Raw genomic sequence first — 22583 nt, forward strand, 5'->3', positions numbered from 1 at the left:
TTCCTAGTCCATGATTGGTATTAATTCAGGCTGAAAGGCTATGTCTTTCAAAACTAGACTGTCCGTCCATCAGAGGTGGCAATTAGAACATATACCCTCTGGCCCCTCGTATTTCACCTTGAACTTTCAAATTAAATCACAGCTTCAGAGTCACTGGTTGGAACTAGTCCCTAGCTGGAACCAGCTTCCCAACTGGAGGTCCAGGAGTAATGCAGACAGAATACAGAACTGTTCATCCCTGGGGACTCAGGAGAATTCTAGGTGCCCTGTGATCCCGCCAGTTGCACATGGTGACTTTTTGTGGTATGTCGACAAAAATATTTGAAGGGACATCTTAAAAAAATGGATATTTAAGTATACGTTACATTTTAGGCATTGAATGGATAGTCATCATAGACGTTTCCCTGTCTTGTGCTCACAGTACTCTTGTAAGGCAGACGTCATTACTGTTACAGGTGAGGGGACTGAGGCCTGGGAGGTAAAGTCATGTCGCTGGTGGCCGGCCCAGTGGCATTCTAGTTCAAGAGTCTCGAAGCCAGCTTACCTGTCCAGGCTGGACATTCTGGCTATACGGTCTTACGGTTTCCTTGTAGGAAGCACACTGTGCCAAGTGCAGGCGGTGTTAAGGCTCAGGTCTATCTGAGGCCGACACATGTGCGGGTTTGGTTTTGGTCTGTTCATAATGAAGGGAAGAGAGGGTTTCTATCTGTGGAAGAAGTGTCCTTCTCTTCCCATGAGGCTCTGTATCTGTTGTCATCAAGCACTCCTCTTGTGGGAGTTACCTCAAGAGAAACCCCAGAATGGCAGGGTTACAAGGAAGCTTCGAGGCATTCTAGCTAACCAGCCACGTGATGTTGCTCTGCCCTTCACCATTAAACTCTTCCTTCAACAGAACAATCATCTCTTTGTAACTTCTAGGCATGGTGGTTGTTTTTGTTGTGGGCATGGGTTTTGACTCTCCCCCTTGGGAAGAAGAGCCCTTAGCCTGCCTCCCCATGCCAGCTCCATCAGCTTCCAGGACGGCATGGAAGTCAGGACAGCTTATTCTGGGGCAGATCCGGGGGAGCCCCCTCCACAGCACCCCTCACACCCTCCACAGGGGTGCCGATTTATGGAGAGCTCCGCACACTGAGACACGCCCCTGGTCTGAGATAAGGAAGACCGGATGCTTGCGTGTGCTGAATAAATACTAGCTCTTTACTTTTCTGAAGGTCCTCTCTCGATGGCATCAGACCATCCTCCTGTAAACCCTAAGAGACACTTCAGTCCACGGTGTTCTTGTAAAGGGCCTCTATGGGGGAGGGTGGAACCACATACATTTCTAAGCATCTATCTGATTCAAAGTTCAAAAGGAGCAAGTCAAGGAAGCCTTAGACAAGCCTGGATCTAAAGGCTGTCTCCAAGAAGAATGATGACTTAGGAGCACAAGGGAAGCAAGTTTTTTATTTATTTATTTATTATTTATTATTTATTAATTAATTAATTTATTATTTATTATCAGTTGCTTTTATTTTTTTTATGTTCAGATTTTATTTATTAGAGAGAGAAAGTGAGTGAGAGAGAGAGAGAGAATGAGACCGCAAGTTGGGGGGAAGGGGGAGGGAGAAGTAGATTCTCCACTGAGCAGGGAGTCCGATGTGGGATTCAATCCCAGGACCCTGAGATCATGACCTGAGCTGAAGGCAGATGCTTAACCGACTGAGCCACCCAGGTGCCCCAGAGAGTTTAGTTTAAAGACGGGCACTGGCAAGAAAACTGCTACCGCTTTCATTTCCTCCTGACATGAGAAGCAGGTGCTCAGACACACTGGGCTGAAAAACAGGGGATGGGAGAAAGAAGGAGCTCTACCGACTTCCAGGAGCTGAGAAACAGGGGAGAGGTTTTTCTTCAAGGTCTTTTCCCCTTGGGGATCAGATCTCAAGTTTTAATTTAATTTAACTTGAAAAATGTGACCCACTTCTTTCTGCTACGCTCAGAGCAGGAAGAAAGCACCTGCAAATTGCCATCACCAAATACTGCATGCCCACAGTGGGAAGTCAAGTCTAACAGCTGCATGACTGAGCTCCAGGATATATGTGAAATGCAGAGTTTCAGGTGAAGACGGTAGAATGAAGTCCCCAACTACTATTGTAGTCACGAGCTCTTAGCAGTGGGGCCCCCTTGAATAGCTGAACCAAAGTAAACTATTATTGGAAGAAACATCAAAAGGATCTTCCCTCTGGAAATGGCTGCAGGGCTGGCTTCATGGGCACGTGACCTGCAGAGGCCCCTTGCTCACTTCAGTGCTATTAGTATCTTGACACTCTTAATTTTTGAACAAGGGACCACACACTTTAATTTTGCATGGGATCCTACAAATTATGTAGACGGTCCTGGATGGTTGTGGTATTTTGGAAAGGTCAAGTGATTATGCATAATAATCTAAATCAAATATAAGTGTTTTTTTAATTAACGCATTGAGAAAAGTTTTTTTTTTAAAAGATTTTATTTATTTATTTGAGAGAGAGAGAGAATGAGAGAGAGAGAGAGAGCACCTGAGGGGGGGAGGGTCAGAGGGAGAAGCAGACACCCCACTGAGCAGGGAGCCCGATGCGGGACTCGATCCGGGACTTCAGGATCATGACTTGAGCTGAAGGCAGTCACTCAACCAACTGAGCCACCCAGGCGCCCCGAGAAAAGGTTCTTTTTAAGAGTAAAAGAAAGGTGGCATTTTAGGTTGAGAAACAGAATCATCAGGATTTAGAGACTGTGCGAATCTTAGGGATCACGGTTATTAACAAGCAGAATTTGGCCCAAGGTTGAATTATATTGAAATGTTTTGTTGAACAAAGAAAAGGTAATTTTCTAAAATTTGTGGGGTGACACAATGGTATCACAATGCCTTTCAATTCAGCATTTACAAAATGAAACAAACTGAGTTCTGTGGTCCAAGTCTTGAGATATCTCATATGACATTCTGAAGAGTCATCAGATTTAAAGAATAATTAAAAATATTAATGCAAACGTAATCCATAATGGAAAAAGTAGTCAACTCCTAAACAGGAAAAAAAATGGCAAAAAATTGTACCTAGTTCTAGAACTCAAAGCTACCAAATCACAAGTGCTGTTCTGCTGTCTCAAAAAAAATGACTATTGAGAAAACTTACATTTCTTGGACTGTCTTAAGATTCACACAAAACTTTCTCTTGTCTGAAGGATGCTCTCTTTCAAGCTCACTTCCACAGAGGAGACTTTTAGTTTTGGGGGAAAATGATCCTGTGGGTGGTATTTTGTGAAACAATCTACTCAAGAAGCAGAATATCTGTCTCATAAAAAAAAAAAACAAACCAACAAAAACCACAAATCTTTGCTTTTTTTTTACAGGCTGTGTTTGGCAGTGGCTGTACCCACTGTTGCCTGCACAACTGCCACAGCTCCTTGTCTTTGCTAAGAGAATCCCCAATTTTGAGTTTAGGTAGTGGGTGGAGATCAGTAGTCTTGGGGTGGAGGTGGCAGAGGTGGTCATGTGGTCTCCTTCTGGCCATGAGCGTTAGGAGGATGCTGCCAGGTCACAACTGGGGAATTCCTCCCCAGACCACCGGAGTGAGGACATGATGTCTGCGCTGTGGCAGCCACTCTGTAACCATGGGGCAACAAATAGGACAAGTAAAAACAAAAAGTGGAGGATGGCAGAGTAGAAGGGTAGCTAATATCTTTATTATATTTTAAACCAGTGCTACCCAATGTTCTTTGTGTCTTGACACTCAGAAGACATGATAATATGGAATATTACTCAGCCATCAGAAAGGATGAATACCCAACTTTTACATCAACGTGGATGGGACTGGAGGAGCTTATGCTAAGTGAAATAAGTCAAGCAGAGAAAGTCAATTATCATATGGTTTCACTTACTTGTGGAACATAAGAAATAGCATGGAGGGGCGCCTGGGTGGCTCAGTTGGTTAAGCGACTGCCTTCAGCTCGGGTCATGATCCTGGAGTCCCGGGATCGAGTCCCGCATCCGGCTCCCTGCTCAGCGGGGAGTCTGCTTCTCCCTCTGACCCTCTTCCCTCTCATGCTCTCTCTCTCTCTCATTCTCTCTCTCAAATAAATAAATAAAAATCTTGAAAAAAAAACAAAAAAAACCCCCCAAAAAAAACAAAAAAAAGAAATAGCATGGAGGACATTAGAAGGAAGAGAAAAATGAAGGGGGGAGGAAATCGGAGGGAGAGATGAACCATGAGAGACTATGGACTCCGAGAAACAAACTGATGGTTCTAGAGGGGAGGGGGGAGGGGGTGGGGGATGGGTTAGCCTGGTGATGGGTATTAAGGAGGGCACGTACTGCATGGAGCACTGGGTGATATATGCAAACAATGGATCGTGGATCACCACATCAAAAACTAATAAACTAATGACGTATTGTATGGTAACTAACACAACATAATATTATTAAAAAAAAAAAAAAGAAGACATGATAATAGTTGTATACCTCTCTGGGAACTGGAGGAGATGGCTGGTACCTGAAGTGAGTAACACTAGGGTTTCAGCTGCCCTAGGCCCCCATCACCATCCTGAAGACTGAGGGGATATGTATCTCCGCAAATCTTTTTGTGGCTCACCTGAGGGCTTCCCCATATAGGTTGGAAAGTTCTAGTTTATTCTGTGCTTACCAACAGGTTTTCTGTTACTTAGGCTGAAAACATTTCTAACTAATACCAGGCTCACTTCTACTTCTCATTGCAAAGCAATGAGATTTCATAAGCCATCTTACACATTCTCTAGCGACATATAAATACGCAAGAACCATGCATCTAAGCCTAAATTGTAACATGATTCCAAGGACTAGACTATTTGCTATTTTAATTGTGTTCTTTTTGTCAGATATGGGGCCATTTCCTAATTAACTAAGGTCACATTTCATGAGCTCCAAAAATAGGAATGCTGTCAAATGATGCATTTGAGAATGTATTAATAATGAAGAATGATAGATTTTAGAGGAAAAAATTTCATTTGTATCTAGAAGTTCATTTTAGGGGCCAGGTAATTATGTTTTGGATGTGGGTACACAATGGCCTTGATAATAATTGACTTTTTAAATATTTATTATTTTTTTAAGATTTTATTTTTAAGCAATCTCTACACCTAATGTGGGGCTCAAACTCACAATCCTGAGATCAGGAATCGCACGCTCTACCGAATGAACCAGCCAGGCCCCCTAATAATTGACTTTTCGTTGTTCCTGTCATGTCTATTTCTAAGTAAGTCCCTTTCACTAAGTCCACTGGCACCTACCTCATAGGGTTGACAGGTGCACTGAACAAAATGGTATCTATGAATTGTGTGGCAGACTATGTGGGACAGAGCAGATATTCAATACATGCTCTCTGGATTGTTATCATAAACAAAAGATGTAAAAATTGTGCATTAATTAATGAATACACTATAACTCACCAGTTTTCCAAAAAAGTCTTCCATAACGGTAGAGTAAAAGACTTCCTAAACATTACTAGGGAAGTGCTCTAAAAATACAAAGCTCTCATCATTCCCCAGAATTCATGCAATTATTTCCCTCTGAGGCCTGCACTCAGGTGACTCACCTTCCAGTCCTGGCAAAGAAGAGCCGTCCCCCACTTACATCTGGGAGCTGTGTGTTCTTCAACAAAAACATCCAGCTCCCTAGCTCTCCAGACATCACAGGGGCTTTCTGTGGGAGCCCACTGTGTATTGACAACTGTTTTTATGGCCCGGAGACAAAGAGATGAATTTTAAATCTGTCTCAACCACAGAATGACACATGGGATTGAGTGACAATTGAGAGCACACTGAGAAACTGTCACAGAGCGTGAGGCGATGAGCTCAACGCACCTGTCTGCACTTGAACAGCCAGAGGTATTCATAAGGGTTACAAACAGGGCTAGAAGCTCGTGAGCAACACACACTTTCTTGGAATGAGACTTTTTAATAGAATAGCATTCCCCTTGCTGAGCACCTTCTTAGTTCAACCACGCTTAAGCACCTCAAAGGGTGCATTTGGAAAATGAAAATACATTTTCTGAGCACTTGTTATACCAACGAAATGGGCAGGACTGAGGGATGTGCAGCTTTTGTCTTTAGCCTGCTTCCTGTGCTGTGGGCCCCACACCGGCGCTGGGCCAGTCAGCCTTCCTTGCTCTTCTCCCAGCTCACTGCGCCTATCTACTTAGATATTATAGTCTGGGGCACCTGAGTGGCTCAGCTGGTTAGGCGTCTGCCTTCAGCTCGGGTCATGATCCCGGGGTCCTGGGATCGAGCCCTGCGTCGGGGCTCCCTGCTCAGCGAAGTCTGCTTCTCCCTCTCCCTCTGCCCTTCCCTCTGCTTGTGCTCTCTTTCTCTCTGACAAATAAATACAATCTTAAAAAAAACCCCAAATATTACAGTTTCTCAATAGCAGAGGTTTTCCATCTTTTCCATCCTCCCTAGCATCTTATAGAAGAGCCTGTGACTGGAAGGCCCTCCCGATACGTCTGGGGATATTGAATTAAAGTACGGGAGAAACTATGAACAGATGTGGTAAGGGTCCCAGCCTGAGAAGGGAGACGAAGTGATGTCCACTGGCAGGATTTAGATGGGACTGGTAGGCTGTGGGCAGGCCCAGGGCAAGTGTATTTGCTGAGGGATTAGACAGGTCTATGAAAGCAAATGAACTGAATCATGTCTTCAGTACCAGAGGATATGTTTAGTTAGGTGTGGAGAGCAAATTCCAAGGACTCAGGTGTGATTACTGGGGTGAGAGGGAGAGAGAGACAGGGAAACAGAGAGACAGAGAGAGGGAGGGAGAACAAGGGAGAGAGGGGAAGGCAGGGGGTGGCAGGCAAGAGAAATTTAAGTAAAAAACTAGGAAGAGCTGTTTTACTGAAAGTCTGTAAAACATCAAGCCCAAGTAGTATTGCTCTGGGGCCCCTCTAACAAGGGAGCTGTTCCCCATGTGCCACAGAGCTCTGGGACAGAGGTGCCACTGAGGCAGGATGGGGCGGTGACAGCTCTCAGTGGGATAGGAGCTGCTGGTGAGCACCCAGGAGACACCTCTGGGGACCTACAGGTATCTTTGGAGGGTCCCTGCCAGGGGGACCTCCACCACAGCAGACGGGACAAACACCCGTGCAATCTGGGCATTTGACTGTAACCCCATTTGTTCCCACATGTTTGTGGGAAGGCTGAAGAGGCCCAGAAGTTAAAAACGAAACATAACTTAGTCCGGCCCCTGCTGTCTTGTCAGCATTTTCCACTTGCCCTTCCCTGGCGGGGGGCTTGCCTGCAGAGCATGAAGGCCTTGGGAAGACCCCTGATGCATCCCAGTGTACAGTCTCCTGATGACCTAACAGTCAATGCAAAAATACAAAGAATCTCTTCGCAAAATAGCTTCCCGAACTCATTCGCACCCAACCAGACACACTCATGATGGAGGAAGCCATGACTGATGATTTTGCCTATTCTGAAAAGGGCTGTGCTGAGCAAGGAGCCAGGAAGCGGGGGTCCTAGTTCCAGTTCTGCTCTGAAGTCACTCCCTCAGGATTCTCCCCTAGCGAGTCTGGGGGCCACTCTAGACAAAGAAGCTCAAATCCCTTCTGACCGGTCACCTGCAACCCCTCTAAAACTAGCGAAGGGTTAAAAGAAGACCTAGCCCTTTAAAACGGGTAGAAGTTGCGGGGAGGCTAACATCTAACATCTACAGCATTCTGGGGCCTGGAAAGCACATGGACAGGTGGCAACGGAGAGAGAAAAACCCAAGGCACTGATTGTGAAGCCAGCACTGGGGACGCAAAGAGACACGGAGCCAGGCAGATGCTCTGCCCCATTCAGGCAGAACACAGGAAGGCTTCTTTTCCCCCCTCTGATGAGGATCTAGAGCAGAGGCATCTAGACCCAGGGATACAGTGGCAGAGGGGGAAAAGAGAGCAATTACGTGAATGTATGCCTATTAGATGCTGAGACACCCAGTCCTCTTTCCTGCCCCAGGTCCCGGCCAGGCTGACAGCCAGGCCCCCCCCCCCCCCCCCCCCCCCGCCCCCAAGCAAGAACCTGGAAGGATCTTCCACAGGGAAACCTGACCAGCTCCACAGCAAAAACTGGCAAATACCGAGGTTGATACTGCTCTCAGAGAATCCAGTCAGATGATAAAGCTTGCTCAACACGTCCCGTTCAGGTGTTTAAGCTTCCAGGCAACTTTGTATTCTCTCCCATTCAAACTTGTGGTTGAGGCACAAGCCAGGATTTCTGGAAATCGGAGGAAGACCTCCAACATGAAGGATGCAGACCAGAACAAACAGAAAAAGGGCATCCCGTATGAAATGAGACCAAAAAGGGAGCAAAGACAAAAATCAGAGCAAACCCCCCCAAACCCCCACAATTTTGATAGCCTCACGGAGAAAAGAAATTACAAGTGTGAAATAAGGAAAGATTGTTACAAAAGGGAACCTCGGTGAATAAAGAAGAATTCTCAGAGAACACGGTAAGAGAAGTAAGAAACTCAGTGGAACCATTAGGAGAAAAGTGAAGGAACTCTCTCGGACAGAAAGACAAACAGGTAGAAACGAAGAAAGAAAAGTAAAGAAAACTGGAGGATAAATCCAAGAGATCCTATATGCATAAAAGGAGCTTCAGAAAGAAGAAAATGGAGGGGGAGGAAATTTAAAAAGTTAGGAAAATTTCCCCAAACTCAAAAGCATGAGTTTCCAGATTGAAAATCCCTGAGCGTTCAACAGGATGGCTGAAAACAGACCTACCCCGAGGCATATGGTCGTGAAATATTGAGACAAAAGGGGGAAACGGAAGAGATTACAAGCTCCTAGAGAAAAACTACAGGACAGATACAGAAGCTCAGGAATCAGAAGTGCACTAGATTTCTCAATAGTAACCAGAAACTAGAGGATAATGGAACAAAGCTTGTACAGTTTTGAAAAGAGAGATGTACAATATAAAGTTCTAGGTCTGCTAACCTGTCAATCAAGTGTCGGGGTGAGAATAAAGACTTGCTTAGCCATGCGAGGCCTTGAATATTCTCCCTCTCATAAATCCTTTTCTTAGATACTGGAGGATGTGCTCCCCGCAAATGCGGTGGTAAGCCAAAGGAAAAACAAAAAGGAAAATATAGGTTATGAGAACCAGGGGATCCGATACAGACAAGAGGTGATCAGGATCCGCAGAATGGGGAGAAGACTCCAATATAACATGTGTGCCTCAGGGCAAGCAGTCCAGACTGCAGAAGGTACAAAGGTTTTTTGGGGAAACTTCTGTAAGACAAGGAAATGAACAGAACCTGATGCATTCTCAACAGTTGGAAAAGCAATTAAGATGACTGGTACAGAGTCTGGGCTTTCATTAAGGACAAATACGTGGAAAGCTATGCAAACAAAAGAATGAGGTAATATTTATTACAAGGAAAACAGAGTCGTACGGAGAGGGAAAGCAAACATAGTATTCATACGGTCATACTAAAACACTCAATATAGATCGAAGCACAAGCATGAGGTAACAATACTGGAGTTGCAGGGGGAATGGGGTGGGAAGGGTGCATAAATGCGGTAGGGGTGGAGTGGGGAAAACACAGCGAAATCTCCATCTTCCACTGTGGGAAGCTAATGCCTACACCAGAGAGATCTAGAAATAGCGCTATTAGCATACTATGTCGTGATACGGAATTAAGTGCCAAAGGAATCAGCCAGAAGAGCAGAAGGTGGTTGCATCTGGGGACGATAAAGTGTAAAGCGACGTGTACTAGGACCTGCTCTTTTTTCCTAACAAACTGTATACAACTATTTGTTAAACTTCGTGCATATAATTTTGATACAAAACAATGAAAAACAAAAGGGGGGCTGCATGACACGATGCCAAAAGGACCCTGAGGTTCCCCGAACTCTTTTAGGGAGAGTGTTGCTGCTAAGACCGGAAAGGGTTCGGGAGGCTGGGCGGGGAAAAGGCACACATTGGCTTGGCCTTGGCTCCCCGCCTTCTCTCCTGTCACAGTTCAGGGACGACAAAGGAAATGAGCAGTCACGCTGTGAGCATTATTAGGGCACCAACCCAGAGGCACTCGTGTATAAATTAAAGATAAAACAACTCTTCTCAGACGAAGTGCTTAAATACACAGAAGTATTCTTCCACTGTGATGAGGAATCACGGAGGAGAAGACAGCGAAACGTTAGCACGTGAGCCCTCCGAGTGGCTGTCAGGGTGACATTTCCATTTCAGCCCAAGCCTTTGTTGAGAAAACAAGTCCGGCCCTTCTGAAGTTCTTCGGTGACCTTCCACACGCTAATTTTTAATAAGGCTGGCCAGAAAAATAATGAGTCCCTTTACATCATTATATATTTCATCTTTATTACTATTATCCTTGAAAGCGGGCTATTAAATAATTACATTTTAGGTTAATATTATTCTGACTTCAGATTTTATTACTGCCTCCTAATTCCCTCATTACACTTACCTAATCCCCCCGACACCCAGGACCACGATGAGCTAAGAGCAAAGGGCTGGCTGGGTAGATGCGTTTAGGGCACGTGCAGGGGGCAGAGCCTGTTAGTTCCTCTGCCATCAGGGAGCGCTCAGCAGGAGTTTCCAGCTACTGACTTCCCCGGTGGAATTCTTCCCTCAAAGACAAGCAAGTCATCTAAATTACAGGGAGACAGAGCTGGCGACTGTGGGGGATAATTGCACAGATCACAGAGGATGAAACAAAGGATCAATTCTCATCTTGCCTTGGGAGAAAGTGTATTTGTTACTCTTTGTGTATATTTGAGGTATATCAGAGAAGAAATTAAACCTGGGACTCTGGCAGATCCCAGCACCAGAGGACCGGTGCGTGGAGGAGGGATGGCGGGAGCCTGGCAGAAGTTCATTCACCACGGATCACACGTCCCGGGGGTCACATACTCCATATGGGATAACAGAGCTACACAAGACAGCTCAGAAAGCAAATGGGAACGCAGTGGGTGAGCTAAAGGAGGCACCTCAAAGAGGTTGAGCTGGGCAGAAGGCCTGCAGAGGCTGGAGAAGTCCCCAGACGTGTTACTCATCTGACATTGCTTCAGGCAAGGGAAGCTGTGCTTAGGCTATGTCCAGGTAGGCTGCAGGTGTGAGCAAGAAACTGAGGTCCTGTTTCACTGTAATCTGAACACCCACCCATTACTGCCATGGTGTTGCATTTTAGGAATTTCTCGTTATGTTCTCTTAATTCCTTCAATGAGGCTGTCTGTGTTTCAACTGAACCACAAAGCAAAGAAATTTCTTCACTCCCTCAGGGAAAATCGAGAGGGAGAGGGGTATCTCCAAAGAACTTTCAATTTTTTTTTAAAGATTTTATTTACTTATTTATTTGAGAGAGAGAGAGAGAGGGCGAGATATCACAAGCAGGGGGAGTGGCAGGCAGAGGGAGAGGGAGAAGCAGGCTCCCCGCGGAGCAGGGAGCCTGACGCAGGGCTCCATCCCAGGACCCCGGGATCATGACCTGAGCCAAAGGCAGATGCTTAACCGACTGAGCCACTAGGCGCCCCTCCAAGGAACTTTTTTTTTCTTAAACTCAGGTGTGCCTAAGAATTTCTTGAGGAGCACACTGAAGCCTAGATGTAGGGACTGGTCATGCCCAGACAGGTATGCCTCTAGGGGTTTCATGAAGGAGGGCACAGGACGGGGAAGGCCACAGAGATGCCTCTACCACTGGAAAATCATTCTCCCAGAGAGGTAGATGAGAGGCTGAAAAGGGAAATAGAGATGTAGTCTTTTGGTGTAAGAATTAAGAGGCAGAAAATGGAAAAAGATGTTATTTTTGGTAAGTTAGGATATCCACAGGTTGGCCAACATTCTGCCACTTTTTTTTCCCCCAGTATGACTTATCCATAAATTGGATCCATTAAAAAATCTTTACGCACGAAAGGCACCTAGAAATATTACCACGTACCAATTCATCAAAAAAATGTACTACTCAGCTATGTTAAAAAAAAAAAAAAAAGAATGAAATCTTGCCATTTGCAACAACCTGGGTGGACTTTGAGAGTATTTTGTCAAAGGGAAATAAGTCAGACTGGATGATCTCATTTACACCGGAATCTAAAAAACAAAAACAAAACACAAAACTCATAGATACAGAGAATACAGTGGTGGTTTCCAGGAGAAGGGGAGTTGTGGGGTGGCTGAAATGGGTGACGGGGTCTAGAGCTACAAATTTCCAGTTATAAAATAAGTCATGGGGCGCCTGGGTGGCTCAGTTGTTAAGCGTCTGCCTTCGGCTCAGGTCATGATCCCAGGGTCCTGGGATCGGGCCCTGCATCGGGCTCCCTGCTCCGCGGGAAGCCTGCTTCTCCCTCTCCCACTCCCCCTGCTTGTGTTCCCTCTCTCACTGTGTCTCTCTCTGTCAAATAAATAAATAAAATCTTTAAATAAAATAAGCCATGGGGGTGGGGTGGGGATGTAATGTTACAGCATGGTCACAGCATGGCAACAATATTGTAGGGCAACTGTGAAAAGTTGCCAACAGAGTAAATCTTAGAAGTTCTCATCACAAGAAAAAAATTTTTTTGGTAACTTTGTACGGTGACAGAGGGTACCCAGACTTACTGTGGTGACCATGTTGCAATATGCATAATTATCAAATCATTAGGTTGTCCACTTGAAACTAAAATAAAGTTACGTGTGAATTACACCTCAGTAAAAAAAAAAGTCTAAATATTCTACAATGTGTAGCGGCACATTCTCCCATTAAGATTTTATTTATTTCTTGAGAGAGAGAGAGAGAGAGCGCAAGCATACCTGAGCAGGGAGAGGGGCAGAGGGAGAGGGAGAGGGAATCCCAAGCCGACTCCCTGCTGAGCGTGGAGCTGGACACTGGGCTTGATCCCACGACCCTGAGATCATGACCTGAGCTGAAACCAAGAGACAGACGCTCAACCGACTGAGCCACCCAGGTGCCCTGCACGTTCCCCCTTTAGACTCTGATCTCCAGGAGGAGAGGAATCAATGTCTGCCCCTAACACCGTGTCTGGTGTGTTTGGCTCAATGAATATTTGAATTTTGAAGAAATGAATAAAAGATGGAGGAAAAAATATGAGTGTTCTCTGAATTAATGCTGAATCCTAAATTATTCCTCATAAAATGTCAGGTATTTGAAAAATTCACTTTAATTTCCTGCCCATGCCAAAATATATGGAGGATTATTTGAAAAGCTAATCACTTCAGGAGCAATGCTACGATTTGTCAAAAGAGAGAGAGAAAAAAAAAGGCATCTAGTAAAATCCAGGTGCAGACTATGTGACGTAAATCCTTTTTTTTTTTTTTCTGCTGGGGTTGGCTAGAGGAAGCTAATCCAACAGGTATATTATGAAGCTTCTATCAAGCTCCAATTTTCTCTGCAGGTGCTTCAGTCACCACTGGGAAGGGATGTGATACCACTCTTCAATTCGCCTGTCATCTCAATGGTCTTAATTCCCCAAATGAGAGCATCTCTCGGGAGGCTGGGTAACAAGGCAGGGTTTTGCTTCAGGATTCTGAGGAGAGTTCTTCTCCTCCAAACATATATGCTCATTTGCTTGGTGACCTAGTTTCCTGACACTGGGGAAAAGTTGACTAAACCCTTTTCTTCATCATTAAGAAAGAAAAAATGTGACACCATACCTGCTGTCCCTCATGCGTGTTTGCTCCAGACTGAGTTATATTCAGTTGATGAGATGGGGTGTAGGGGGCTATTATTGGAAATAAAGTAAAAACGTTTTGCGAGAGCATGGCTGACAGATAGCCTGCCTCCAAAATGTATCTGCTGCTCTGTCAGAGGGGGTCTCACCCGGATTTCCCAGGCTTACTAACCTCGTTGTGGAATTCTTGAGCTGAAGAACATTTAATCTATCCTGTGTGCCAGTAGTTAGTGGAGACATTTCTAGGAGTATTTATAACCAGCATCCACTCCAGAGCAGTACCAGGGAAAGGGGTATCGACGGTCAAACTTGGTGGTAAATACTGGAGTCTCCAATTACACAGATGATTAAAACAAATTACAGCTATTTTACGTACGATTATTATATTGACATGGTAATAAATTGGCTCTGTGACTCCTTTTACTGTCTAGAGTCTAAATTGATTCCCATTCCTGCATGCACACTCTACCTTTGTCACGCTTGGATCTTTGTAATCTTTTTTTTTGAAGTGGTCTTGCATCTTTCTTGTTTTTTGCCCCGTGTCCTGTGGCTGTCATTTACATCTTGCTTCGACTCTGCCTTGCGAGGCTGTGGCCAGGAGTCGGCACACTACATTCCTCAGGCTCCTCTGGCAGGAGATGAGGGGGTGGGAGGAGGGAAGCCTTTGGTCCACTTCTCTCCCATTTTCTTTTTCCCTTCTTCGGGTAGCGTCTCTGGTTGCAGCTGTGGTCCAGGCCACTATCCCAGCAATGTCGGTGCTGTCCTCCTCTGATGTCCCTACTCTTCAGGTGGCCGCCGGTCCCCGTGGGGGGGGGGTCTCCTGCATGAGTCTGGGTTCTGTACGGTGCCAGGGCACATGCCCTGAGTTGCCACCTGCAGTTATCTACCTGGGTTTCTAGAGCGTGGCCTTTTCATGCGTCTAGCTACACTGGATAACCAATTCTCTTTACTAAATTCTGTTTGAAATTCCAAGTGTGTTTTCCATTTCCTTGACTGGATGCTGACTTTTTAAAAAAAATTTGTTATTGTTATGTTAATCACCATACATTACATCATTAGTTCTTGATGTAGTGTTCCATGATTGTTTGTGCATAACACCCAGTGCTCCACGCAGAATGTGCCCTCCTTAATACCCATCACCAGGCTAACCCATCCCCCCACCCCCCTCCCCTCTAGAACCCTCAGTTTGTTTTTCAGAGTCCATCATCTCTCATGGTTCATCTCCCCCTCCGACTTACTCCCCTTCATTCTTCCCCTCCTGCTATCTTCTTTTTCTTAACATATCTTGCATTAGTTTCAGAAGTACAGATCTGTGATTCAACAGTCTTGCACAATTCACAGCGCTCACCATAGCACATACCCTCCCCAATGTCTATCACCCAGCCACCCCATCCCTCCCACCCCCCACCACTCAGCAACACTCAGTGTGTTTCCTGAGATTAAGAATTCCTCATATCAGTGAGGTCATATGATACATGTCTTTCTCTGAATGACTTATTTCACTCAGCATAACACCCTCCAGTTCCATCCATGTCGTTGCAAATGGCAAGATCTCATTCCTTTTGATGGCTGCATGATATTCCATTGTGTATATATACCGCATCTTCTTTATCCATTCATCTGTCAATGGACATCTTGGCTCTTTCCACAGTTTGGCTATTGTGGACACTGCTGCTATAAACATTGGGGTGCACGTACCCCTTCGGATCCCTACATTTGTATCTTTGGGGTAAATAACCAGTAGTGCAATTGCTGGATCGTATGGTAGCTCTATTTTCAACTGTTTGAGGAACCTCCATACTGTTTCTGGATGCTGACTCTTAAAGTATTCCAGGAAAGCCTTTTGACTAAAACAATTAAGTCTTGCCCCTCATGGTGGAACTTAGGGGAAGCTGCAAGGTGTTGAGTATGGAATCACTGGATTATTTTATTTTAACATATACTTTGATGGTGCTTTACTCGGTACTGGTGAGGCAATATAAGTGCTTTCCAATTAGCATCTCAACTAGTCTTTATAACAACCATTTGGGGCAGGAGTATAATAATCCACATTGCACAAGTGAGGACACTGAAGGGCATAAAGGTAAAGTAACTTGCCCAACATCAGAGAGCTAAAGGGGACTGTTGGGGGGCTAATGCCCTAAGTGGTGATTTATAACGATGAGTGTGCAAGAGAAAGGCCTGGCCAGAGGTGATGATCGGTGGGGGTGTTGGTCTGTCTGCAAGGTAGGAGTCACCAGACTAAGAACCACAAAAGCACAAGGGGTCTGCAGAGGTCAGATTCAATACCCAGCACCCACAGGAGGGCTTGGAATGATACCGAAGACCAGCAGGCAGCCGCCATGTGCAAAGGAGATGCCACAGGCAATATTCTGTCCCTCCCTTGAGGTTAGGGTTAGAGAATTGGAATTACTAGAAAGTTCTGGCAACCCACCTTCTCTCCTCAGCTTGTAAGTAACAAATGTCCCTTCTTAACCTTACCTCGTCAACAGAAGAGACGGGATTTTCTAAATCAAGCAGACAAGCATCTAACAAAGGTCTCTTCTCTATGATCATGTAACGATGTGGAGTGTACTTGAAGAGCTGGAAATAAAAACTCGAGGAAAGAGCTATTTCAGGTCGCTTGAGGATTTAAGTTAGTATGTCATATTTTTAGTGTTTGAACACTCAGGCTCTGACATCCTGAGGAGCGAAAATCTGCACTTAACAATCACATGGAAAAAGAAAAGGCAAAATGGATGAGGAAGAGCAGACCTCATGTAGGGGGTTACCGAATTTCCACGGAAAGCATTGTTTCAAGGGCAAGTGGTCTGAGGCGGGACAACAGGGGTGAGGGCGGCCGGTGAGGGGCTGAGGCTGGTGCCTCGCGCTCTGTATCCATATTGTGCATGGAAACCATGCTCCACCTGGCAGCCATCTGACCTTGGGAAAGTGACCCAATGTTGTGAGCATGCATCATCTGTGAACTGGAAATAAGAAATATGACGACCTTACAGGGTTGCTGGGAGCATTAAATTACTTTGACGCAGGAAAAAAATTGAACACAGACCCTGAATAAGGTCCAAGAACTAGCTATTATTATAGTTAGTATTATTATCAGATGATTATTGATGGTTTGAAGTATGACTACTGCTATGACAGAAAAGTTCCCATAGCCATGATGTTCTTTTTTTTTTAAAAGAAGATTTATTTACTTATTTGAGAAGGAGGGGAGGGGCGGAGGGCGAAGGGGAGAGAGAATCTCAAGCCAATTCCATGCAGAACACAGAGCCCAATGCGGGGCTTGATCCCACGACCCTGAGATCATGACCTGAGCTGAAACCAAGAGTTGGATGCTCAACTGACTGAGCCACCCAGGTGCCCTGCCATGATGTTCTTAATAAGCAAATTTAGCCAATGAGTTCTAGAACAAACGTCACAGGCAGGGCATATGCCCACCGCTTTGTCTAGCAGAACCAGTTTAGTCATTAAGCAGCAAAAAGTCGCTCAGTTATGGAGGCAGAAGTCATGTTAGGAAAACCGGGAGCATCAACCTTCCGTGCACAACACACACGGCAAGGGACAAGAGCGGAAGAACAGGAGGCTGTTAGTGAAAGGGTGGTGCGGTGGAGAGAACGTGAGGCTTGGGCCCCAGAGACTTGTCCAGGTACACCCTACTAGCACACCGGGTGACCTTGTGGCAGTGTGTCACAGAATGCATGGGTCTCTGCGTTTCTCTTTCCTTGTCTTTTCAACAAGTCTGTGAGACAATGGGTCGCTCCACCTCGGCTCCACCCCTCTCCTGGGTTTATGAGACTCTAGGAGCTGGAAGAAAAGTGCACAGAATTGCAGTCAGATTCCTGGGGTCAGCCTCTGAGATCCATGATCCAGACTCATCACTTAGGAGGCCTTTGCCAGCTGGCCCTCTATGTGTAAATGACCCGCGGCCATCTCCTCTTCTTTTAGTAGTCCACACATGTCCTGGGGGAGCCAGATGTTGGCAAGAGTCACTAGTGAACCATGAGGCCGGCCAGAGCCGCCATGAAGCTAGAGGCGTGCTTGACGCGGAAGCGTATGTCGGGATGCAGCAGGGTTTCCGATACTTACGCATGACCAGAGCATCACCTGGGCTCCCAACGGTGCAGGAAATCATGAAAAGGATTCATATTCATGCATGTAGTGAATTTCCACATTAAACTGTTCTTAACTTCGAGATAAAACACGTTTGCCTCTGCATTTCTTAGTGCGCAACTTATACCTCCTCTGAAAGAACAGAGCTCTTACTAGGAAAGGAGAATTCGAGGATCAAAACCTCAGAATTTAAATCCCAGCATTTGACCAGGAAGGACGTACCCACAACGCTTTGCCTCCATTTCTATGAACTGTATGCTCTAACCCCGAACTGTACAGTGCAACATGAAAACAGGTACTCCTGATCACCAGGTTAAATGTGTACTTTATTTATTTTGTTAAAAAATATTTTATTTAGGGGCACCTGGGTGGCTCAGCTAGTTGGGCGGCTGCCTTCAGCTCAGGTCATGATCCTGGAGTCCCGGGATCGAGTCCCGCGTCGGGCTTTCCGCTCAGCGGGGAGTCTGCTTCTTCCTCTGACCCTCTTCCCTCTCGTGCTCTCTATCTCTCACTCTCTCTCTCTCAAATAAATAGGTAAAATCCTTAAAAAAAATCTTTAAAAAAATATTTTATTTATTTGACAGAGAGAAAGCGAACACAAGCAGGGGGAGCAGCAGAGGAAGAGGGAGAAGCAGGTTTCCCACCGAGCAGAGAGTCTGACGTGGGGCCCTATCCCAGGACCCTGGGACCATGACCCAAGCCAAAGACAGACGCCCAACTGACTGAGCCACCCAGGAGCCCCTAAATATATACTTTAAAAATACTATTTTTCTTTGCTTCCTACTCAATTTTTGGAGTATACTTACAAAAAAAAAAAAAAAAAAGAACAGGGCACCTGGGTGGCTCAGTCGGTTAAGCATCTACCTTCAGCTCAGATCATGATCTCAGGGTCCTGGAATCGAGCCCCACATCGGGCACCCTGCTCGGCAGGGGGCCTGCTTCTCCCTCTCCCACTCCCCCTGCTTATGCGCTCTCTCTCTGTGTCAAATAAATAAATAAAATCTTAAAAAAAAACAGAGAACAGACTATCAGAGTTTTTGTAGTTAGAAAGAAAAAATTCCTTAAAAATGGGAATAATTTGAAGAGACAGCAGTTTTCCCACCGCAATATATAATTTAGGTGTGGAGACAGCCTGGCACTAATTCACACCTCTCAGAGTTAAGGATTTTATTTTTTTAAGATTTTATTTATTTATTTGACAGAGAGAGACACAGCGAGAGAGGGAACACAAGCGGGGGGAGTGGGAGAGGGAGAAGCAGGCTTCCCGCCGAGCAGGGAGCCCTAGGCGGGGCTCCATCCCAGGACCCTGAGATCATGATCTGAGCCGAAGGCAGACGCTTAACAAATGAGCCACCCAGGCGCCCCAAGGATTTTAAAAAGACTGACAGAATGATGACTGCTACTTGAAGTATTTATGGCTTATTTAAGGGCAGATATGTAGAGCTTAGTGTTGAAATGGAAAAAACAGGCCACCTTGCCTTCACAGAAAAATGACTCCGAGATAGAAAAACCTAACATGTGAATTATAATATCAATATTCAACTCATTTTCTTTCCAAGCTATTTGGATTAGGTTTCAAAACTCAGTAGGCCAGAAGAGACTTAGAATCATGTTTATCACCTCAAGAGACTCCATGTAGGTCTAAGAGGGCTCTAAAGGAAAAAAAAAATGCTAGAAATTATGACAATTTCTTTTCAGTTTGCTGGTAAAGTTTCCCTGTTGAATAATTAGGGTTAGGCACGGTGGGGGTGGGTAAGGATACTGATTCCCAGGAGTTCACATGCTATTAATTTCTTTTGAGCACCTCTGTGCCTTTTTTTGCCCCTTTTCCTTATGATTGCCCTACGGCAGGGGTTAAGATGGGAGGCATGGCTTTGGCTTCTCTTCTATCTCCAGGCTAAGATCAGAAATGCCCAGGGGAGCAGGATGGCAACATCACCAATGAACAAAGCAGAGGATGGTGACCTGGAGGTTCCCTGCTTCTCCCCTCCAGCTGGTCAATGCTGAGAGGCAACAGAGCCAAGTGGGGCCCAAACTAATGATTTTTCAAAAGGGCCTGGGTATTTTAGTGAGATTGCTTGATTTTTAAATAGCTTATTTTAAAAAACGTTCTGGGGTCACCAAAATGCTTTTCGCTGTCTTGCATTCCATTGGCAGGGCACCTGCTTGATGGCTGCCAAGGCTACAGGGCTGTTGGTGGACCAATTCAGTGGTGTTATCCAGGAGTGATTTCCTGATGTCCAGCCCAGAGCCTCTTCATGGACTTTGTAAGCACCTAATTCCTCATATCAGATCCCTTTCTGCTTTAAGACAGGATGGTTTCTTGTTCTTATAACTGAATCCGGACTGGCAGCTAAATATAACATACCAAATTACCACTTGGAGGGGAAACCTGGGTGGCTCAGTCAGTTAGGCGTCTGCCTTCAGCTCAGGTCATGATCCCAGGGTCCTGGGATCGAGTCCTGCATCGGGCTCCCTGCTCAGTGAGGAGTCTCCTTCCCCTTCTGCCCCTCTCCCCCACTCATGCACACGCACTCTCTCTCTCTCTTTTGCACTTGTGTGCATGCGTGCAAAAATGAGTAAAATCTTCAAATTACAACTTGAAGATACAATGCCAAAGATTCATCTCAAAGAAGTCACTTCAAAAAAAAAGAAAAGAAAAAAATACAACCGATAACATTAATGTTTTTTCCATCCAAATGTATACGAAACCATATCATCATAAATCAAAGTTACAAGAATTATACCACAGCCTGGGAGCATGCAGAGGTAGCTTCCACAATGGCCAGGAAGGAGGCAGTTCTGGATGGTGGGGGAACATTATGAAAACCCAAGAACTGAATGCTTCTGGCCAAGAGTCTGGATACTGACCCACAACCATTGCCACTAAAAAAACCCCCCAAAACCAAAACCAAAAACCCAGCCAAAAACCCTTTTATTCTTGTGCTGAAAATTCTAGTAAATAATTTAGTAGCAAGCATATCCAATTACATGCCCCTGATAATGAGAACAGTAGCAAATAGTAAGAAATCACCCTGGCTTCACAGAGAATTGTTTTTGACCTTGCAAGGACCTTCCTATGACTTTCCAGACATTTTTTGAGCTGCTATTTATATTTGAGAGCAAAACAATGGTGTTTAGCTCTACCCCAGAAATAGGAAAGCTGTTGCTAGACTAATTTATGTAACAAATTCGGACATTCAAGGTACACATTAGTGTAAGGTATAGGTCACTTTAAATTCTTCTAACCCAAGGAAGCTAGCCAAATTTCTTTTATAGTTCTGATGAGTTGAGTAATTTATAAAGGAGCCTTATTTGTTGGCCCCTCCAGCAGAGCTATCTAAATGGAAGCCACACTAAGATTGATGGCTCCCCTTGTTATCTGTTTCACTTCTCCACACCAAGGCTGGCTGCCTCACCTGCTTACACCCCCTCAGGCTGTATCTAGCGGAGAGGGAAGAGAATGGCAACAGAAAACAATTTCTACAGAAGCTCCAGTGACCAAATCTTAACTTGCCCAAAGACCAAGCTAGAATCTACAAGCATGTGTATGTTACAAATGAGTCTACCATACTGAGTCCTCTTTCTGCAAGCGAGCCACGCTGCATCCCTGGGTGTGGAAAACGATGTACAGTGTAAGAAGCAGTTTACCTGCACAGATATGACCTTGATTCTCAAGAACTAGATTTTTAACAAGAGCTAGTTCCCATTTAAAGATAATTACTAAGAACATACATAGTAGTCCCTGCCCAGTGACTGGAGCTAGTTACAAAACTGCATATATGAAAAGAGAGAAAATCAAACAGCTAAGCCCACAGACAACACTGTGATCTCTTTGTAAGGATATCTTCTATTATTAGAATCAATGTCTGACAATGTTTTGTTCAAAACGCAAACGTATCTAACTAATCCACTCTCTATTTAAGAAATTACAGTAGCCCGCCCAACACTCAAAATGTTCAATCATTACGTGTTTGAGTTGCCCATCTCTGCTGTAAGAAATTATCATAAACTTCGTGGCTGAAAATGACACAACTTATTATCTTGCCGCTCTGGTGGTCCGAAGTCCTGAAATTCAAGGTGTGGAAGAGCTGTCTTTCTCTGGGAAGGCTCCAAGGGAGCATCTGTTTTCTTGCCTTTTCGGGCTTCCAGAGGCTGCCTGCATTCCCGGCTCAAGGCCCTGTCCTCCACCTTCATGATCATGGTATCTCCCCTGCCAGGTAAGTATTGTCCTCCACCTTCAAAGCCAGCCGTGTGGCACCTTCCAACGCCTCTCTCTGCCCTCCGCTTCTGGAATCATGTCTCCTTCTCCGACTCTAATCTTCCTGTCTTCCTCTGACAAAGACCCTGTACATAATCAGACTTTACTGCTTGGGGACAGACTGGCATATAGTTAAGGATTTTTAGGAAGGAAACATTTAATGTAAACACTCTTAGCTTCCTTGTGGGTTTTGAATTTTGTGCGACCCAGTGATCTACGAAGAAACATAAGCACACAGTTGTCTACCACTGGAGTGTTAATGAAACTATATATATATATATATATATATATATATATATATATATATTTAAAAAAAGACCCTGTGATTTCATTGGGACAACCTGAATAATTCAAGACACTCTTTCCATCTCAGGATCTTTAATTTAATCATGTTCACGAAGTCCCTTTTGCTATGTAAGGTGACACATTTACAGGTTCCAGGGTTTAGGACAGGGACAACTTTGGGGGGGCCATTATTCTGCCTATCACAGTCACTCAGGTCACTCAAACAAAAAGAGAATATGCAAATATCTTTGCGGCTATTGGCAATATTAACCAGGGGTACCTGCTTT

General features: G+C 45.0%; 1 protein-coding gene across 6 annotated transcripts in view; it reads right to left on the reverse strand.

Annotated features, from left to right (window-relative positions):
* The window catches only part of PIP5K1B (phosphatidylinositol-4-phosphate 5-kinase type 1 beta), a 297076-nt gene that overhangs the window by 45401 nt on the left and 229092 nt on the right, over positions 1 to 22583 (reverse strand). The window lies entirely within an intron of this gene.

The sequence above is a fragment of the Callorhinus ursinus genome, unplaced genomic scaffold (assembly GCF_003265705.2).
Source record: "Callorhinus ursinus isolate GAN/ISIS: 27379988/994484 unplaced genomic scaffold, GSC_fseal_2.0 scaffold28, whole genome shotgun sequence".
NCBI lineage: Eukaryota > Metazoa > Chordata > Mammalia > Carnivora > Otariidae > Callorhinus > Callorhinus ursinus.